Genomic DNA, 17,803 nt, shown 5'->3' on the forward strand with positions numbered 1-17,803 from the left:
CCCACTGCTGGATGAAACAAACGACCACACATTTGTTGAACCAAACTAAATGAAACGTGGATGCAGTTTTCTCAAATAGTGGCCTGTCCACCAACTACACACATACCCCCAACCACATTATAAGCATACGTACAGGCACCACCTCCCCCACCCAAACGCAGATGGTTGGTCCAAGCTGGGAGACACTGAGGCCACAGAGCATCAGTTCAAGGGATTCTGACTTCCCAGCTGAGCTTTTAACATGGACAACAACGGCCCACAGCTTCTGCATTTGATGTTATGTGCCAGAAAAAGAAAGAGATGCGAAGAGAGGAAGAAAGGAAGAATAGGAGGTGGAGAGATAGAGACTAGGCACAGAGACACAGCTCCCCACAGTGGAGCTCTATTGCACCATGTTACCAAAGGAAAAATTAAATGGGGTATCCATCAGCACAGAGGCTTATTTACAATTCAAAAAAGTTAGATTTAAAGTCTTTTTGGAGAATGGTGAAATAATACAATTATTTTATTACTGTCAGAGAATAAAACATTTCAGGCTATGTTCCATTGCACTAATCTGTTAATATATTTTTGAATACTTTTTTTTTTACATGTTTTCAGTTCGTTTTTAATTGTCTTGAGTTTTTCATCAAATCAAGTAATTTGTGCGCTAGGGTGGCATATTTGCAATTTAGCTTTGAATAGGATGTGCCCTGTGAGTCCTCTGTTAAACATAATGTAATTAGAGAATTGGGTTGACACAGTCAAACACGGGTGATGATGGCAAATCAACTTTCTGAGTCGCTTTCCATCTGCAATCAGGGGGACAACAAGAGAGACACAGGCACAGAGGAAATTAACATGATTAGAAACTTAAATCCCCAAACATTGAAGTTCAAATAGAAGTTAACTGAGGTAAAAATTGATCGTTTATTTAGATCAAACATTAATATTCCCAGTCCCAGCCATAATTTCTTATTCACTTCATTTATGAGTAATCTTTGGCAAAACAAGGGGGTTTACATTATGTACAAAAATGCACATTTTGACTCTGTCTGCATGTCGCTGTAAAATCATGAGCATTATGTTGCCACAACATACACTTTGCATAGACCTTTCAAAGCTGGGCTGGAAGGGATTTTCTCCCATGTAACCAGAAGAACATCTGCGAGGTCAGTCCCTGATGTTAGGCGATAAGGTAGGATTACAGTCTGCATTTCCCGTCTATCCCTGAGGTGCTGGATGGAGATGAGGTCAGGGCGTAACACAGGCTGGGATGGTGTGTGGCATACAGACGTGACATGCTTTTGCATTAGTAATGTGTGTTGTATGTAATTCATTCGCTGGAGCACTAAGGTTTTTCTTGCCCGAACTGAGATTAGACCAAGCCAGGAAAATTGGATTTTAGGTGTTTACAGGCACATTTAAGATATTTGCAAGCACAGATAATACTCAAATAATACTGCAAGAACTGACTGAAATGGTTTATTAGGGATTTTCAAAGTAATACCATAAATCTATTTTGGGCTAATTATTATATCTGACTTCCCCCAAAGACAAAATGTCCTTTATTGATCCTTCACTGATAATTTTTAGTGATGCATTGTAAGAATGAGAGTTTTGATTCTTCCTGTCCTTTGTAAATATTTTTAGCAGAAACAACAGGGAATGCATATGGAAATCTTTGATCTATTTTTTAATTTTAAATGGTACATTTAGTCATAACAATACATGCTTCTCTTTTCTCATCAAAGAAAATGTTGGGTCTCCGTAAATAATAAGGTGAAAAGACACATAGAATTAAAAAAAAAAAACTTAAAGAGAAGGTTGTCAACAAGCACAAGGGCTTTCAAATAGAAAATGCTGTTTATTTACATTAAAAGTTTTGCAGATGAGCATTGCTCTATAAAGTCTAGCTATTGAGAACTCATACAGAAGGTTATGTCATGTAAGACATGCCTGAATGCATAATGTTGAAAAATATATTTTTTTCAAGAGATAATCAAATCTATTATAAACTCATTGAAGTTATAAGCAAGCAAAGTAAAGTTGTCCTTCATAAACCCAAACAAATAACTAATTTAAATTGCCCTGGTACTTTTAAAATATCTGAAGTTTTCCACATTCATAAAAACTATATTTTTAGTATATCTTATTTAAAGGGAAAACATTCAAAAAAACAAAAGTGTTGACCTAAGTTCAAAACTGGAGGAGAGTATTTATTTATTTTTTTTAAATAAAATTTTATCTTTATTATTTTTTAGTTCTTGTCCATTTTAAAGAATAAACTAGAAATGTGAATTTAATCAAAACTCTTAAATGAAAAATTTGAGAATAAAGTTCAAAATTTGATTTCAGAAATGCTGTGGTGTCAAATGTAAAAGTGTGTGAAACATTTGTTTGATATTTTGGTCCATATTGACAGGGTAGGATCACAGAGTTGTAGATTTGTTAATTGCACAGACATAATTATATCAAAAATAGCATCTCAAAAGTGCTAGCTTGGACTGAGATCTGATAACTTCACAGACCACTGGGGAAAAGTAAACTTATTGTAATTTTACTGAAAACTTGATTGAAATGATTTAGCTATCGTGACATGGTGTACCATCCTACTGGAAGTAGACATTAGCGCATTTTGTTTCCTTCCAGAGAACCTAAAGAGATGACTGTGAGTGAAAGTACCAGTAGATCATCATCTTAGCACCAATCTGGTGCTAAAAATCACACTACATTAAAAGACACTGTTCTGATTGTCAGTTTGACCTCCAGTAAGTCATCTTCATCATGTCTTGATGACTACATGGCTTGAGATGATGGCATATGACTGGCTAATTCACAATTTGTTACAATTGGTGAGGTGTACCTAATAAAGTGGCCATTCAGTATTCAAACAAACAAAATTTTCATAATCGCAAAAGTTATTTCAACGGATTTCATAATCTAAATTTATTTGAAGGGTTTAACAAAAATCTAAATGCTTACAAGCAAATTTAAAAAACTTAAATTATGAACTCCAGTGCACTCAAATGTATTTTAAAACAAATTAACTGTAAAATTCAATAACATTCCTTATGTTTCAATACATTTGGTAACGTTCCTATATTTATATGCATTTACATGGAATTGAAATTTAGGGGGGGGAAAGAAATCTGTATTAAAAAGCCGTTTTTTTATAGAGAGAGTAGCTAAAGGAGGAAATAAAAGACATATAAAGGAGGATTGGTCAAAAGGTAATTCTGAGAAAGAACGGCTGTTATCTGCACTATTTGGCAAAGGACTGGGTGATATTTCAGTGTAAATAAAGTACGATGCTGGAACTGATGAGGGATCGAGGAGAAGGTGTGATGAGAATGGGGTGTGATGATTTCACAGGAAGTGGAGGAAGGTGTTGAAGAAGGTGGCATGCTTATGTCACAACACAAAGAAACAGATAAAAATGGGTGACCAAGAGAGGCATAAGGGAGTGGACAAAGAGAAAACCAAAGGAGAAACAGAATTATTGTTGGTGGTGAACACAACTCAAACACTGCTGAGAGGGACACGCCAAGCCTGCTCAAAATGTCTCTTAAATCATCGCTGTGTCTTGTATCAAAATGGTTTGTCTTTGGACTTGTAACAATGAGAAGTACAGCCCTCCTTTATAAACCTGGATCTGGGTCACACTTTCACCAAATCTGTCTTCACTAACCGCGCCCTGAGTCCTCGAAGTCAGTCTGTCTCACTGTAGATCTAAAGCCCTGATCTCCCACAACAAAAGATTTATTGAATGGAAATGCCTAGACATAAATGTGGAAAAAAAGTTTGACATTATCAGGATGACTAAAACATACGAGTCAATCATTCTGGGGTTTATTTAATCTAAAACCTAGTCATGCGTTGGGATGGTGAAATCTGTCCCATCTAAGCTGTGTATGTTAATCTGCCTTGATTATGATTGATTATGCCACGAATTAATACAAAGATGGACCATGAGAAAAGTGCTGAGATAAACTACATTACAGTGTAGAAAAAAATGCTGTCCTCCATCATTGTTAAGTGATAGGACAGCAGAAAGGTTGTGGCTTAGCTGGTGATGAATACTACTCAACGAGCATATCTGACAGGTTTTTGTTGGATACATAATAGTCTCAGCATATCCTGTGAGGTCATTATAGATGCAAATCCCGTTCTTGGAGGTGTTTTATGTCACCTGTTCCTGTGTTCTAGGACAACCAATGAAAAGTATTCCGTCGAGGACCCGCAAATCAAGACAGAAAACGAGAGATGGGTGGACAGGTAGGCCCGCGCTGCTGTCGCTATTATGCCTCGTCTGCCTCCCCTCCCTCTCTCCCCCTTCCTTTTTTTCCCTGATCAGAGCTACGCCATTTGTTCCCCCATCAGTCATTTTCATAGCCTCATCTCTCACAGCATATCTCTCCATGCGTTAGATAAGGACAGAGCACCCCACCTCTGTCTGATACTTGAGCATCTGCCTCTTCCTGACGGTGCCCCTCTCTGGGGAATTAGATGCTCTCAGGAGTTTCTGTGTGAACTGGGTCAAAAAGCATCTGTTTTCTTCTACAGATGTCTGGTTCCTGAAAAGGAAATAGGTCTAAACACACAGTATCTTTTGTTCTAATCTCAAATGAGGGAAGGACTTGTGTGTGAAGCAGCTGGTCATTGCACTTTTTTAATATATACAGAATAAAATACAGATTGAGAAGATACCAAAGCAGCTTTAATATGATACTTTTGGCGCTGATTACATGGCAGCATCACTTCTGTCAGGCTGTCCCAGGTTACAATGTAGCTTACTGCCCTGTTAAATGTGGGCATTTATTTAACACGACATTCTCTTGGCATTTCAAAGAATATTTTCCCAAAAGTCTTAGAGATGTTCAATATATAATTTGGGAAATGTGAGACCTTCGTCTTCTGTTTAGTCAGCAGAGGCTACGGTCTTGGAAAGCTCCCAAGGAAAACATTTTTGACCTCTTTGACCCCTTGTGGTTGAATCTTGAACACCGATGCATAATGAGGCCTGCAGTGCTTTGCATGTTTTTGTGAGGTACTTTGTGACTTTATGGATGAGTTGCCGATGTGCTCCTGGAATAAGTTTGGTGGTCTAGTTACTCCCGAGGGGCTACGCAATGGCAATATTGGTATTACTGTAGAATCCCAGTTTGAATCCCAGTCTGAGGTTTTTTATGAAAGTGGTCCTCATGTTCTACTTGTGGGCAGTTCTAGACAGTTAGTACAACTGGTCTATGCCCCTGTACTGAAGAGGTAATATGAATAAATGTCTAATGAGGATATTCACTGGCACAGAAATAACTACTGTATAATTGGTCCCTTGGGCCAGTTTAATTTTTTTTATCTTTACATTTTTACTTTAACGGTGAATTAAAAGGGAATGTGTTGCACATTTAGCCTCAGCTATGTTGGAATAGGATCACAGTCCCTTCAGTTCCAGAGACTTTTTTGTTGTTGTTTCATTCTTTTGTATTATGTCCACGAAAATCACTGGCCCCAGCCTGGCCCCTCTGCTACCTTTCCCTGTGCTTGCGTGAGTTCTCTCTTAAAGTCCACAAACAGGGCTGTTAGGTCAGTTGGTCTCTCTAAATTGCACTTAAGCTGCATGCATGGTTGTTTGTCCTGTGGTGACCTGTACAGTGTGTACTCTATCTCTCACCCAATGACTGCTGGAAACAGGCACCACTTAATGTCAGGGCAATTTTTATCATCCTTTCTTCTTGTTTAATTGCACATGGTAAACCTAAAATTAATAAAATGCCTGTAGTATCAGTTCTCCGGCATGAAAAGATTCCTCAACTTGTTTGACAGATACACTTAACATTATTTATTTGGAATGTTAAAAATAAAGTTTTTCACTTACATTTATCTTACACAGCTAATGTAACCTTCCCAGTATCAACAATTTTGTGTGATAGTTTTTGTAAACTATTCCTGACCAAACCATGAATGTCTTTGAAGCATAATTACTATTTTTTTATGTTTGCTTTCATTGTGGTATAAGAAGAAAATAAAGAAACGCCAAGTAAAGACAGTAAATAAACTGCCTTGCAGTTTGAATGAGGTTTTAGTACTAAGGCTTTTAGGGGTTTTGTCAATCTAATTTCTCTTTTTTGAAAGAAAACATGACATATTCACTCAATCAACTTCAGCTTTGTTATGATTAATGCATGTTTATGAAGTACAGCTCAAAACTATGCCAGCACGAAGTTCTAAAAGCTTGTTCATTTTTAGCTTTTTTTCCAGTATCAGTCTGTTGTAATTAGTCAGTCCTTTGTGTTTGCATGAGTGAAAACTTCAGGGTTACGGTGTTATGTTTTAGAAAGAAGCAAACACTAAAATTAGTCTCTATGGTGTCATGGGAAAAAGACATTTCCTCTCTGAACTCCATCAGGAAATGAATGGAGGAAGCTTTGGGCCCAGGTGTTTGTGCGCTATAGTGCCAAAGTACTGTGCCATGACATATGACATGCATCACATAGACTGCAGGCTCTGCAGCCTGTGGAACTGGGTAAATGCAGTATTTATTTTTATGTTTCAACTTGACAAATATATGTCTTACTAAACATATCATCTCCACTACATGCATGTACATTCCACTGCAAAAGTATTCATCCCCTTTGACCTATTTTCTTTGTGAGTTACAGCCCAAAATGTCAGTGTATTTTGATATAGACCAACACAAGGCAGTGGATTATTGTGAAGAGGAACTAGGAAAGGCAAATTGTGCTTGTCAATCTTTCCTATTAATGCACGTTTGAAAAGTTTGTATTTTGCATCCCTTTTGAAAATACTTTGTCAAACCACTTTCCACTGCAGTTATAGCAGAGTGAGTCATAAAACATGGCTGCAGACTGTAATGTTCACCATTCTTACTAAAAGATAAATCAAGCCCAACCGGGGTAAATCGATGAACAGCATTTTTTTCTGGACTTAACTAGGTTGTTCCATCAAAAAGCGGGTTTGATCTAAATCTATTCCGGTATAGTACTGGCTGAATGTTTCTGGCATAATGAAGACATGGCAAAGCGATTTGGCTATGTTGCTAATCAACAATGATTTCAGGACTTTTCTTTTTGATGCCATTGATACTTTCATTGACTATCCATTTTGAGCAAGTGACATGCTTTTGCAGGTTTTACAAATTGTTTAGAAGAATGCACTAGTGTACAAATGCTCATTTGCACAACAGTGAGAAAACACATCAAAATGACAAAGAAAAACTGTGAAACCAATTATCTTCAAAGTCTGCAGAACCTCTTTCCATTAAATTATGTTTTATTTTCGATGTTATGTAAGAGTGTTGAAGTTTATTGAATAGCAGACTTTAACACTGTTGTTCTGAGCAAATAACTTTTGATACATGACAGATGTAACAGGCTGAATGAGTGATAATTTCTTAACCATTTTTTGCTTTTCTATTCATAAATCTCATTTGTTCAAATCCTTTTAGAGTTGCTAAAATTCTGGGCTACAACTTCATGTAGAATAATGTTTTGCTAAATATTTTTCTTTTGGTCTACACCAGTAAATTATTTCCTAAGTTTCTTCATTTTTCTTTCCCTCCCAGCTGCTACCGAATAGCATCAGAGTTGCCGTCAAAAAAGAAAAAAAAAAAAACGCAAAACACCTCTCCTTCTCTCAAACAGTTCACAAACAGAGCCAAGTAGACATCTGAAGTTCAACAGGTGTCTGCCAAACTTGAGATTGAGGCATAATTGAACAGACCAGCAGAAGGTGGAGGATGGGGGACATCATGAGAAAGAAGGGACGAGAACCGCATAGGAAATTCACTTTTTTCTTGAGCAAAATGTTACGTTTGTGTTACTTTTAACCATGAACATGCTTTATGTGTTTTTATTTTATTATATTGCTATGATTGCCATAATTATGAAGATTTTGCCTAAGCTTGATTGTCTGATGCTGAAGTGTGATGCGCTTCACAGGATCACTGGAACTGTGCGCACCTGTAATGCAACTCTACCTGCAAAGGCTTGAAACTTTAGAGTAAACCAGGTCAGTCAAGCAAGAGTCAGGAACCTGGTGAACACTTAACTATTTATTTCTAACAGATAGTCCTTATTACGTTCAATGAGACAAATTTATGTATAAAGCCAAAGAAGTTAATGACTTTGAACAGAGTGGATAAAGTCCAGATCACAAATTTATATTTAGTATTGTTCGCTTCAGATTAGGGGAGTTATGTTACTGCCAGGGCCTCTTCCTCCACGACTGAAAGATTGGGGCAAAGTTTGTACAATAATGATAACAGTAAAAAACTGAAACCATAAGTCACTTCTCCATGCCCGCAAAGCAGCGAATGAGATTAAGTTTAAGATGACACAATGCTACAAGATGTGTCATCTTGCCTGATTCACATGCCAATATTTAAAATTCTGGGCTGATTTTCAGACTCTTACGCCCACATAGCCTCCTATAAGAGCCTCTTTTATTTTTTTTAAGCAACTGCACCAAATCGAACAAAAACAAGGAGATTTATTATTTTGGATCACAAAATAATTTAGCCTGAAAACTTACAAGGGCAAAGAACTGCAATGACTGCATTGAAATATACATGAAAAGAAAGAAACACAAAAGACATATAAAAAAAACATCTTAAACCACATTCAGTCAAAAATAAAGGAGTTTTAATCATTTTATGTAGTTATGTGAGGAAAGAACTGTTATCTAATCAGTTATACAACTGATCTGATAGTTGCCGTCCAATTAAGAGACATTATCAGCTAAGATACGATTAAAGTGAGGCGCCACCCTTATTTTTAATGAAATGATTCATATCAATGAAATTAGTTAATTCAGTAGCACACATTTTAAAAAATGGATCAATCTTTTAATAATTTAACTGAAGAGCACATATGAGTGAATTATTTAATCATTACTGTTTAGCATTGTACAGTGAGCAGGGCAGAGTTTCAACGTCTTAAACCCTCTAGGCTGAAATGCCTTGTTTGTACTTCAGGCATTTATTTTGTCATTTGTGAACATAATCATGAAATACATTTGCATAACTGATCTCTAGTCAATACTTTATTACGTTCAGTGAGTTTCTCAGTGAGAAGTGTTAATGAAGATGTTCTTGTTTTAAGGATCAACAATCTCTTTTGCTATTTTGGGCAGATATCAAGAAAAAAACACTGATGGTCCTGCAATTATCTTTAAACGAAAACGTTTTTATGCCGTAATCCTCGTGCTCAACTGTAACTGCCTCATTGAACTAACTACGTAGACCGTGTTTATTTTAATTATTCCAGCTGGGGGCATTTCTTTCTTTAAATGAAATATTCCAGCTGTTTTAAAATCCTATGGGCTGTTTTTGCTAGGTGGTGAAAAATCCTATCATTGAGTTCATGTACATATTTTTTTAGCTATGTTACCACATGACATTCTTCTGCTGAAGTATTTTTTTTTTTGGCAAAATAATACATTTTATGATTATTATGTGTGGTTTCTGAATCAGCAAAATAAGACCACGATCAAGAAGTCTTTAACCAGCTTTTGAACATAACATAAAAGAGTGCTTTTAAGGCCTCAGGATGCAACATACCTAAAGTCTAGGGAGTTTGTTTGGGAGAGACCGGCAGAAGTTCATAAAGATGAAATGTCAAAACTATAACATTTTCATGAAAATGTATCTTATGCTGCCAGTATATTACATTAAAAGCTTTGTGTGAATCATGAAAGTGCTCATTTTGCAAAACTGAGAGAAAACTCACTCGCACAAGTCTGCAACACACGCATGAATAATTTTCTTTTTCCATGCCTTTAGGTGTAATCAGGCACTTTGCAGTTTACCAAACACTTTATAGTGTCAAAACAGGAACACAACATAATTAAACTCAATGTAAATCTCAATCCTAAGGAAGTTAATCTATATGACAGAAAATGGGAAAAACTTTTCAATGGGCATTTGATATCCTATTCATATTTACAAATTGTCATTGTTTGGAAGATATGGATTTCTTCATCTGTCCATGAAAGTTGACCTGAAGCTTGAGGAGAGTCACTCTGCCATCTTCTACAGTGCAAAAGTAACACAATGTATGGATTTAGTCTCACATTTCCTCTTAATGCTCTATGTTCTCATTCCACGCTTTCACTGCTTGGCCGATTGGCCTGGTGCATCACTCCGATTTCCCCTCAAGCCTCTTTTGGATGGCGAAAGATCCATTCCTGCCTGAAGTTCATCAAACCCATTTGAAGATATATTTAAAAGGAGATGACACTAGAAGCAGAAAGAGGTGGAATCGGGGCTGCCAGTGTAGATAAGATGATTCCAGATGATGTTCATTCTCCGGCTGTCACCTGACCTTATTCATGGCATGCATTTGAAAAAGACAGATAACTCTCCATATCTCATTCGGCTTTGCTCTTACTCTCAGTACTTTGGCAAAAAGAATTCGACTGAACTGTAGTATTTTTGTCTTTACTGCCTCTTGAAGGTAAATTTAGTCGTAGACCTCTATTACTCCTTTTACCTTCAAAGAAATACGAGTAGTGACAATCTGTACTTTACTGAAGAGCAAAGAGTTCTACATACGACAGTTGCCCTTTGTTTAATTCAAATCAATTTTTATGTAGCACCAATAATTCATAATAAATGTCAAAACACTTTACAAACGAGCCATTTCCTTTCAATTACAAATGTGCTAATTTTAAATCAACACAGCAAAACTATCTTTCATAGCAATTGTTTTTCTGTCAATTACTTTTAGAGCATCAGCTGTGACTTTGTATTCACAGTTAGCTGCTTGCATTTGCTCCCTATAGACACACTAATTGCTTCACAACTGTCTTTAAATCCTCGCTCTATGAAAAGACCAACAATAAAGGTAATGGCTGGGAGAAGCAGGCTAAAAAAATGTCTAGGTAAGTTCAATTGTCTAATCCCAAGGCGGTTCACCTCAAGACGCAGGTTTGGTTTTCAGGGTTTAAAAGTAAAACTGCCCTGCAAGCTTCCAAAGCATCGGCTATGTGTGCATTTTCTTTGTTCAGTGATTTCTTTGAGCTTTCAAGCATCGCCGTAGGGAGCTGAGAATGTTAGTTAGGGATAACAGAAAGCCCTAATTTTTAGTGAAGGCTTTGTCATACTGAAGTTATTTTTGTATTGTGTTTTGTTAAACTTATAGATTTGTGTCTTTTTTTCTCCACATGGCTTCTTTAAGCCTTTGTTGCAAAACTCTAAACAACAGAGTGAAGCAAATGCAGGCAACGTGAAAGAAACACAGCTACAGAGCAACATAATCACAACCTCAGAAAGACTTGCCAGGTAATTTGGAAAAGTGATAGATCGGGCATTTAGTACTGTGTACAGGAGACTCAACAATTTATCACAATACAAACTTTAGATCTCAACTTTAGGTTTTTGCTAACTTTTAAGAACTATCCATATATTAAAATGTTAAGTAGAAACTCCACTTTGAAAAAAGAAACAGATGTCACAAGGAATGTATTGTCACTGAATGCATAAAAGCACAAATATATAGTAAAACAAAATGTGTATTCTGACTTGAAGGCAGCAGAGGATTACCAAGACCTCACCAACTTTTTGGCTAGCAATATTTCTTCTCCAACCTGCATTTATTCTGTTATAATTAACAGAGCTACTTGCCGAAGAATAGCAGTAACAGTAGCATATCCAGTGCTTGTATTGTCTAGATGGAGGGATGTTACCTACAGGCAATACCAGTATGTGCAGATAGATTCTGAGAAATTGGTGTAGAGCCAGTCAAAAACAAAAACACAACAGTTTTCTATTTTTGGGTGAATATAGTGTGTGTCCCTGCAGCTTTAAATAAGTCCTGTCATTCAGAGAACAAACATTATCAATAAATGTTGGAGTTCCTAATGGTCAAATGCCACGAGTTTTCTTTTTTGTGTTCACTCAGACAGCTCATAACACAACATCAGCTGCCTTTGATAAATAATTGAACATTATTCTTGTCACAATAAAAAATTGTAAATGAACAGCCCTGCTTTGAAGCGCATGTAGCGAGTGGCGAATGGAAACTTGGCTACCACTCATGAATAGATGGAGCATACTGATGGTGTACACTTGCTGACTTATCAAGTATAATATCTGAATCATAGTTTAAAGTATATCTTATAGAAATATACATTAAGTTTGTTGGCATTTATTGCTCTAATAATTTTGATGGATAGCATAGTCATTAAGTTGCATTTTAGGATAAATTTTACAAGACTATAAAACAATTTAAAAAGTAGTTTTAAATAAAAGGTTGACTTGCAATAAGTGGTGTCTGGGTTTACATCCCATCAGGGGCCTTTGAATAATGGACTAAAGGAAATCTACTTTTTTATGTCTTTGTGTAGCAGGATAGGTGGCATTCAAAGACTTCTTGCACTTTGTGCAGTAAGTAAAAAGAAACTATATTGACTGGCCTACAAAGACGTTTCAGTTGAGACAGAAATAAAAGTTGCTGCCCAAAGGTTTCACAAATAAGTTGTCCAAGTTGATCCACTAAGACAGGTATGTGTTTTGAACAGAGAGATGTCAATGATCTCAGACTTGTGTAACTTCAAATCAGCCCCTTCTGCTGGTTTGCTTCCTGTCTGTCGGTTGTCTGCGTTTTCGTTCACATTTACAATGAGAAACATTTTAGACCATTCCTCTGTTTTTGGTCCCTCACTGAAACTTCCTGTTTATGGTATTGCCTTGGACATACAGAACAGAAATAAGTTACTCTTTTCTCAGCACAGATAAAGATCGACTGCGAGACAGCACAAGAAATCAGGGAGAACATTTCTCAACCGGGGTCAACTCACTCTGACAGGGTCCATATGCTGATATACAGCTTGATGGAAAATGACTTTTATTCTCGACTTCTGAAATCAGAGATTTACAAAACTCTCCTGGAACATTCTGAAGGACAATGAAAGCAACATCAAGAAAATGGCTGGTTCAAGGGCTCTTTGAATGATTGATTCTGCACTTTAGAAGAAGCTCTCAGTTTAAACTAAATCTGCTTGTCAAAGGGAGCAGGGGTAAAAGAACAGTTTGTTTGAGCCGTGACTGAACCTAAAAGGCAAACAAGGGTCCTTGGAAGGATTTTTGTTGTTGTTTTGAACGTTTGAAACAAGAATAAAGAAAAATGGCAAAAATTGAGTTAGGAAAGCTGATCATCCTTTTTATTTTTTTGTTTAAGTATAAATAATTTATTACTAAAAAAAAGTGTTGTCCAAGTAAAAAGCTTACTGTCATGACCTATTACTAACTAATATGGAGATGCATTGGTATTATCATCAACCTGAGCAATATATGACATGATATATATATTTTTTAACTTGCTGCATTGTACAAGCACAAATAATTTATGTGTGGATAAATTACTTGTTATTCAGATGACTTCAGCCATATCGGTTGACATTTTTATCCCATTCTCTCATTTTACCATCAATACCAGGTTATGCCATATCCAGCTGGGAGTCAATTAATGAAAATGTTTCCAAATGTTCAGGGGGATAATCATTATTTTTCAACCAGTGAATGCAGCCCTCTCAAAATGCCTTAGGATATGTTTTGTACTTATTTTGTGTTTGCTTTCTCTTTCTTTGAGAAACCAGTACAGCTGCTGTGGCTGATTACATTGACTATGTTGTGATGTTTTCATGCATATAACTTTGTGTGTATTTGTTGTAATTTATGAAGAGACAATAAAAGCACTGATTGAAAGAGAATAATTATTCAGAATTTGTGAATATTTTTTTTCTCCAGCTTCCTCCCACAGTCCAAAAACATAATTGTTAGCCAAATTACCTTTGGGCATGAGTGTGTGGATGAAAAGTTGTTTGTTGGTGACCTGCTTCCCCCTCAATGATCTTCAGACAGAGACAGAGATCAAATGTTATTCTTTTTCAGGTGAAGATTGTTTCCAGATAAGCCAAATCCATAAATTTAATTTAAAAAACAATCATTTCAACTTCCATGTGTCTTAAATGATGTACCGTAAATTAAGACCTTCATTAAAAAAATTTAAAAAAAAAACTGAATATTTGATACAAATACCCTTTGTAAAACATAAGCTCTGAAGAACATTTGTGTTCACCAATTGAGCAAAGTCATGTCAAAATCTTCAGGTTAAATATTTCCTTACAGGTGGATAACTAGACAGCTGTCATGCAAACATCTGTGCCATTAGCTTGTTTACATGCTGCAGACTAACTGTATTTTATGCATGACCAGATGTGAAATTCAGCACAGCAGACTAACTGAGACGAACATCAATGTCCAAGTGTTAGAAAATAAACTTCTCATCTAAAATAAGCTAAACAAAATGTCAGTTCGTCTTGCTGTGCTTCAGTGTCTTCATCAAAAAAAGGATATTGGGAATAAAAACATCTGTGAGGGTCACCTAGTGTTTTTAAGTTAACTAAAATGGATGGTAAACAGGAACTGCATAACAATTTAACCGTTTTAAGAATCCCTTTTGTTACAGTGGACATCTCTAACCAGCAGAATTGCCACAATTAAAAAGGAAAGGCAGGTTGGACATCAAGGAGTTAACTCAACAGCTGACGCAGTCGTGTGTAAACAACAATCTGTAAAGTATGACCAAAGTGGTCAATGGGGGATGACTAGACAGAAGTCTGCCCAAAGATGGGCAAGCCATATAGTGCATGGACAACATCAAGATCATGGGTAAGATCTGACCTGACTTTGTCCCTATTTATTTATATTGACTGATCGATTGATTGATTGAGTTTGTCCCTGGTAAAAAGGGCTCACCAAAGGCTCTTCTTTCTCCAGAAGGTAAACAGACAAGTCTCACTTCAGTTCTGCTTGAAAACTTTTACAGGGCCACAGCAGAAAGAGTAATCTGTCTTAGTATGACAATGTGGTACAGAAACGGCACAGCTTGAGACAGAAAGACCTTGGCCTTGCTAGTGATTCAACACAGGGGATAGTGGGAAGTTAATTTTCACATCTGGGGGACGGTAGAAGCTGGGCAGATCCAGAGAAAAGCCAGAAAAGAGAAAGGCCCACATGGAAATGGACTGTTTATGCTGTTTGCTTCCAGAAAGCAGAAAAAGTAACATAAAAACACAAACCACCAGATTGTGAGACAGCTTTTTCCCCAGAGTTGTGAGTCCCCAACCCCCATCACTACCACACACCTTCACCAGAGAAACACACACAGTTAGCAAATGATTACAAAAGAAAAAGGAACTTTCCCTTTTTTCATGCACATTACCTCATTTTGCAAAGTAAATAATTCTTGATTATTAATGCCAGTCCTTGGTTTGGAGGGGCTACTAATTAACTTCCACAATTATGCACATTTTTTATCTCTAATTTTGAAAATCATATGTTAATACTATTCTCTCTCATTCAGCAGCAATAAAAATGTTAAGAAAACATCCATAGAAAGAAAAGTCCAACTGTCACTATTCAGTTATGACACATATTGACAGTTGATTTGTATTATAGCAGTTACATAGGGGAATAAAATGGCAATGGTGGGGTTATGTCATAAAAAAACTCTATTTCACATCTTGAATTCGTTTCACTTACATAGAAAATTACTTAACCATATATTTCAATCAGTAGGTACAGTAAACAGAAATTGCAAAAAACTAATTTACTTTTTTTCCTCCTTGGTACTTGTCAACACTTGCCAGTTTCTTTTTAGCTCTTTTCAAAATTGCATAAAGCCACAATATTCAGTCACCTATTCCTACAACATTGTACCAAATATATGTTAATCTTTGCCTCCTATACTGATCTGAATTATTTGGTAGTAGGCATTTGTCTACAGAATCCCGTTTCCATACTCCCATAATAATCAATCAATCAAATTTTGTGTACAGAACATTTCATCAGAACATGCTTTACATCATAAAAACACAAAAATAAAAAGTCATAAAATCAACATAGTACTTAACTGAGAAACCAGTCACAACACAGGGTTGACTTAGATAAGAAAAATACTTTAACCTTTAACAATTGTTTTGAATTAGGTTCAAACCACCATACAGCATTTTGTCGCCATCTAGTGGTCAGTTTTACCAAAATGGGCCTAATTTGGCTAATTTACCAACAGGATCCCCACATTTTAGATTTACATTACATTGCAAATTTAAAATAATTACATTTGCTTGATTTAGTATGCATCTTACTACAAAACTCCTAATAGTTACTGTTTTCATATAGGTGTACAAACAACACAGGAAGCTAAAAGATCATTTTTTTGGAGTCTTGCATGAAAGGAACAATCTTTCTAAACCGTTTCTAATGTGTGAGACAACACAAGATACAGTTTTTAAAAGAAACATCTGATGTTGATCCTCTTGCTGTTTTTATCCAGAGCAGATTACTAAACGGCATTGCTAACTCCTCAGTGCTTACTCTGTTTTGATATGAAGTGTTCATTGTTTTACGTTTCAGTGTACTTCAAGTTAATGAGAACATTTTCTGAAAAAGCTGCTATCTTGCTTCAAAAGCTTAAAAACAAAAGGAGTCTTCTGTACGCACTTTTCCCAGGGTCCTGGAAATATGGACCATGTGAACTGAGAAAAATGAAGAAGGTTACATGACACAGGCAATATTAGGAGTGAAAAAATGTGTAAATTGTTAAATCAGCAAATAATTCTTATAATTCAGTTTTACAGATTATGCAGGCTGCGTATTTTAATAAACTTGCCGCATTAAAGGTTGAAACAAAGGTCATCGGGGATGTAGTTGATAAAACTACAGACTGTAACTTTTTGGATTTTTTTTTTTTTTTTTTTTTTGGGAAACACAGTAGCCCAACATTCAAATGAGTAATACCTAAACTAAAAGAGAAATTGATTTGTACATTATTCATTACACTTTTATGTTCCAGTAGCCTGGTCACTGCCTTCCTGTGCAATTCTGTTCAAAAATATGCTTAGGTCTGCCTACTTTAAGACAATATATTGGGCAGGGTGTTCATCAACAGATTTCTTTTTTTTTTTTTTTAACTTTACAATAGCCCCTATAAGCGAGATCCTTCCATGAGATTTTTCGACGCCCTGTTGTATTGTATTTTATGCCACACAGAAGTACAAGAGAAACAGCAAGTGATGTGTCAGAAGCCGCAAACACAACGTCATGGTACCATCAGTATGCAAGTTTTAAATCTTGACTGTGTTTGAAAATCTGCCTGTTTTTTTTGTGAAATATTTTCTCTGTTCCAACTACCTTGCATATCTTACTGATGTATAAAACATCCCAAACCGAATCCCATACCTTACTTATTCACATTCTTTAAACTTTAATCTTACATTCTACAAAAGGCAAAAAAAAAAAAAAGCAAACAAACAAAACTCAGAAGGAACTCAAGGATTCTGCAGCTTTTCGCAAGAAGCTGGTAGACGTCTCCAACATTTAAGCTATGCAAACAGAGATCAATGCATAAAAGTCATCACAAATGCAAAGCTCATGAATTGTAAATGTCTCATAAAAGGTTTAATGCTTAAGTATTTGGATGAGATCGGGAATGTAAGTTCTACTTCAAAGAGAAAAAAGTAATATTGTGAAGTGTGCTTTAAGATTACAGATTCAGCTTTGAACACCGCTCCCAATCAGTGCGCCTCACCTTCTTATGAAAAGTCAAGAATTTTAACAACAGAGGTTAGACTCCAGCTCTTTGCTTTAAAAACTGTCTAAAATATAGATTTGTTATTCAAACTAACCTGCTCCTGCAACGGTTCCCTGCTTTAAGTGATTAAAGATTATAATATTTCTTAAGAGAGAGCTCATGTTTTTTGCATAAAAAGAACGAGAGAAGAAAAGAAAAGGATAAAGACA

This window comes from Poecilia mexicana, unplaced genomic scaffold (assembly GCF_051168715.1).
Source record: "Poecilia mexicana isolate PSO_F unplaced genomic scaffold, ASM5116871v1 scaffold_4, whole genome shotgun sequence".
Classification (NCBI taxonomy): domain Eukaryota; kingdom Metazoa; phylum Chordata; class Actinopteri; order Cyprinodontiformes; family Poeciliidae; genus Poecilia; species Poecilia mexicana.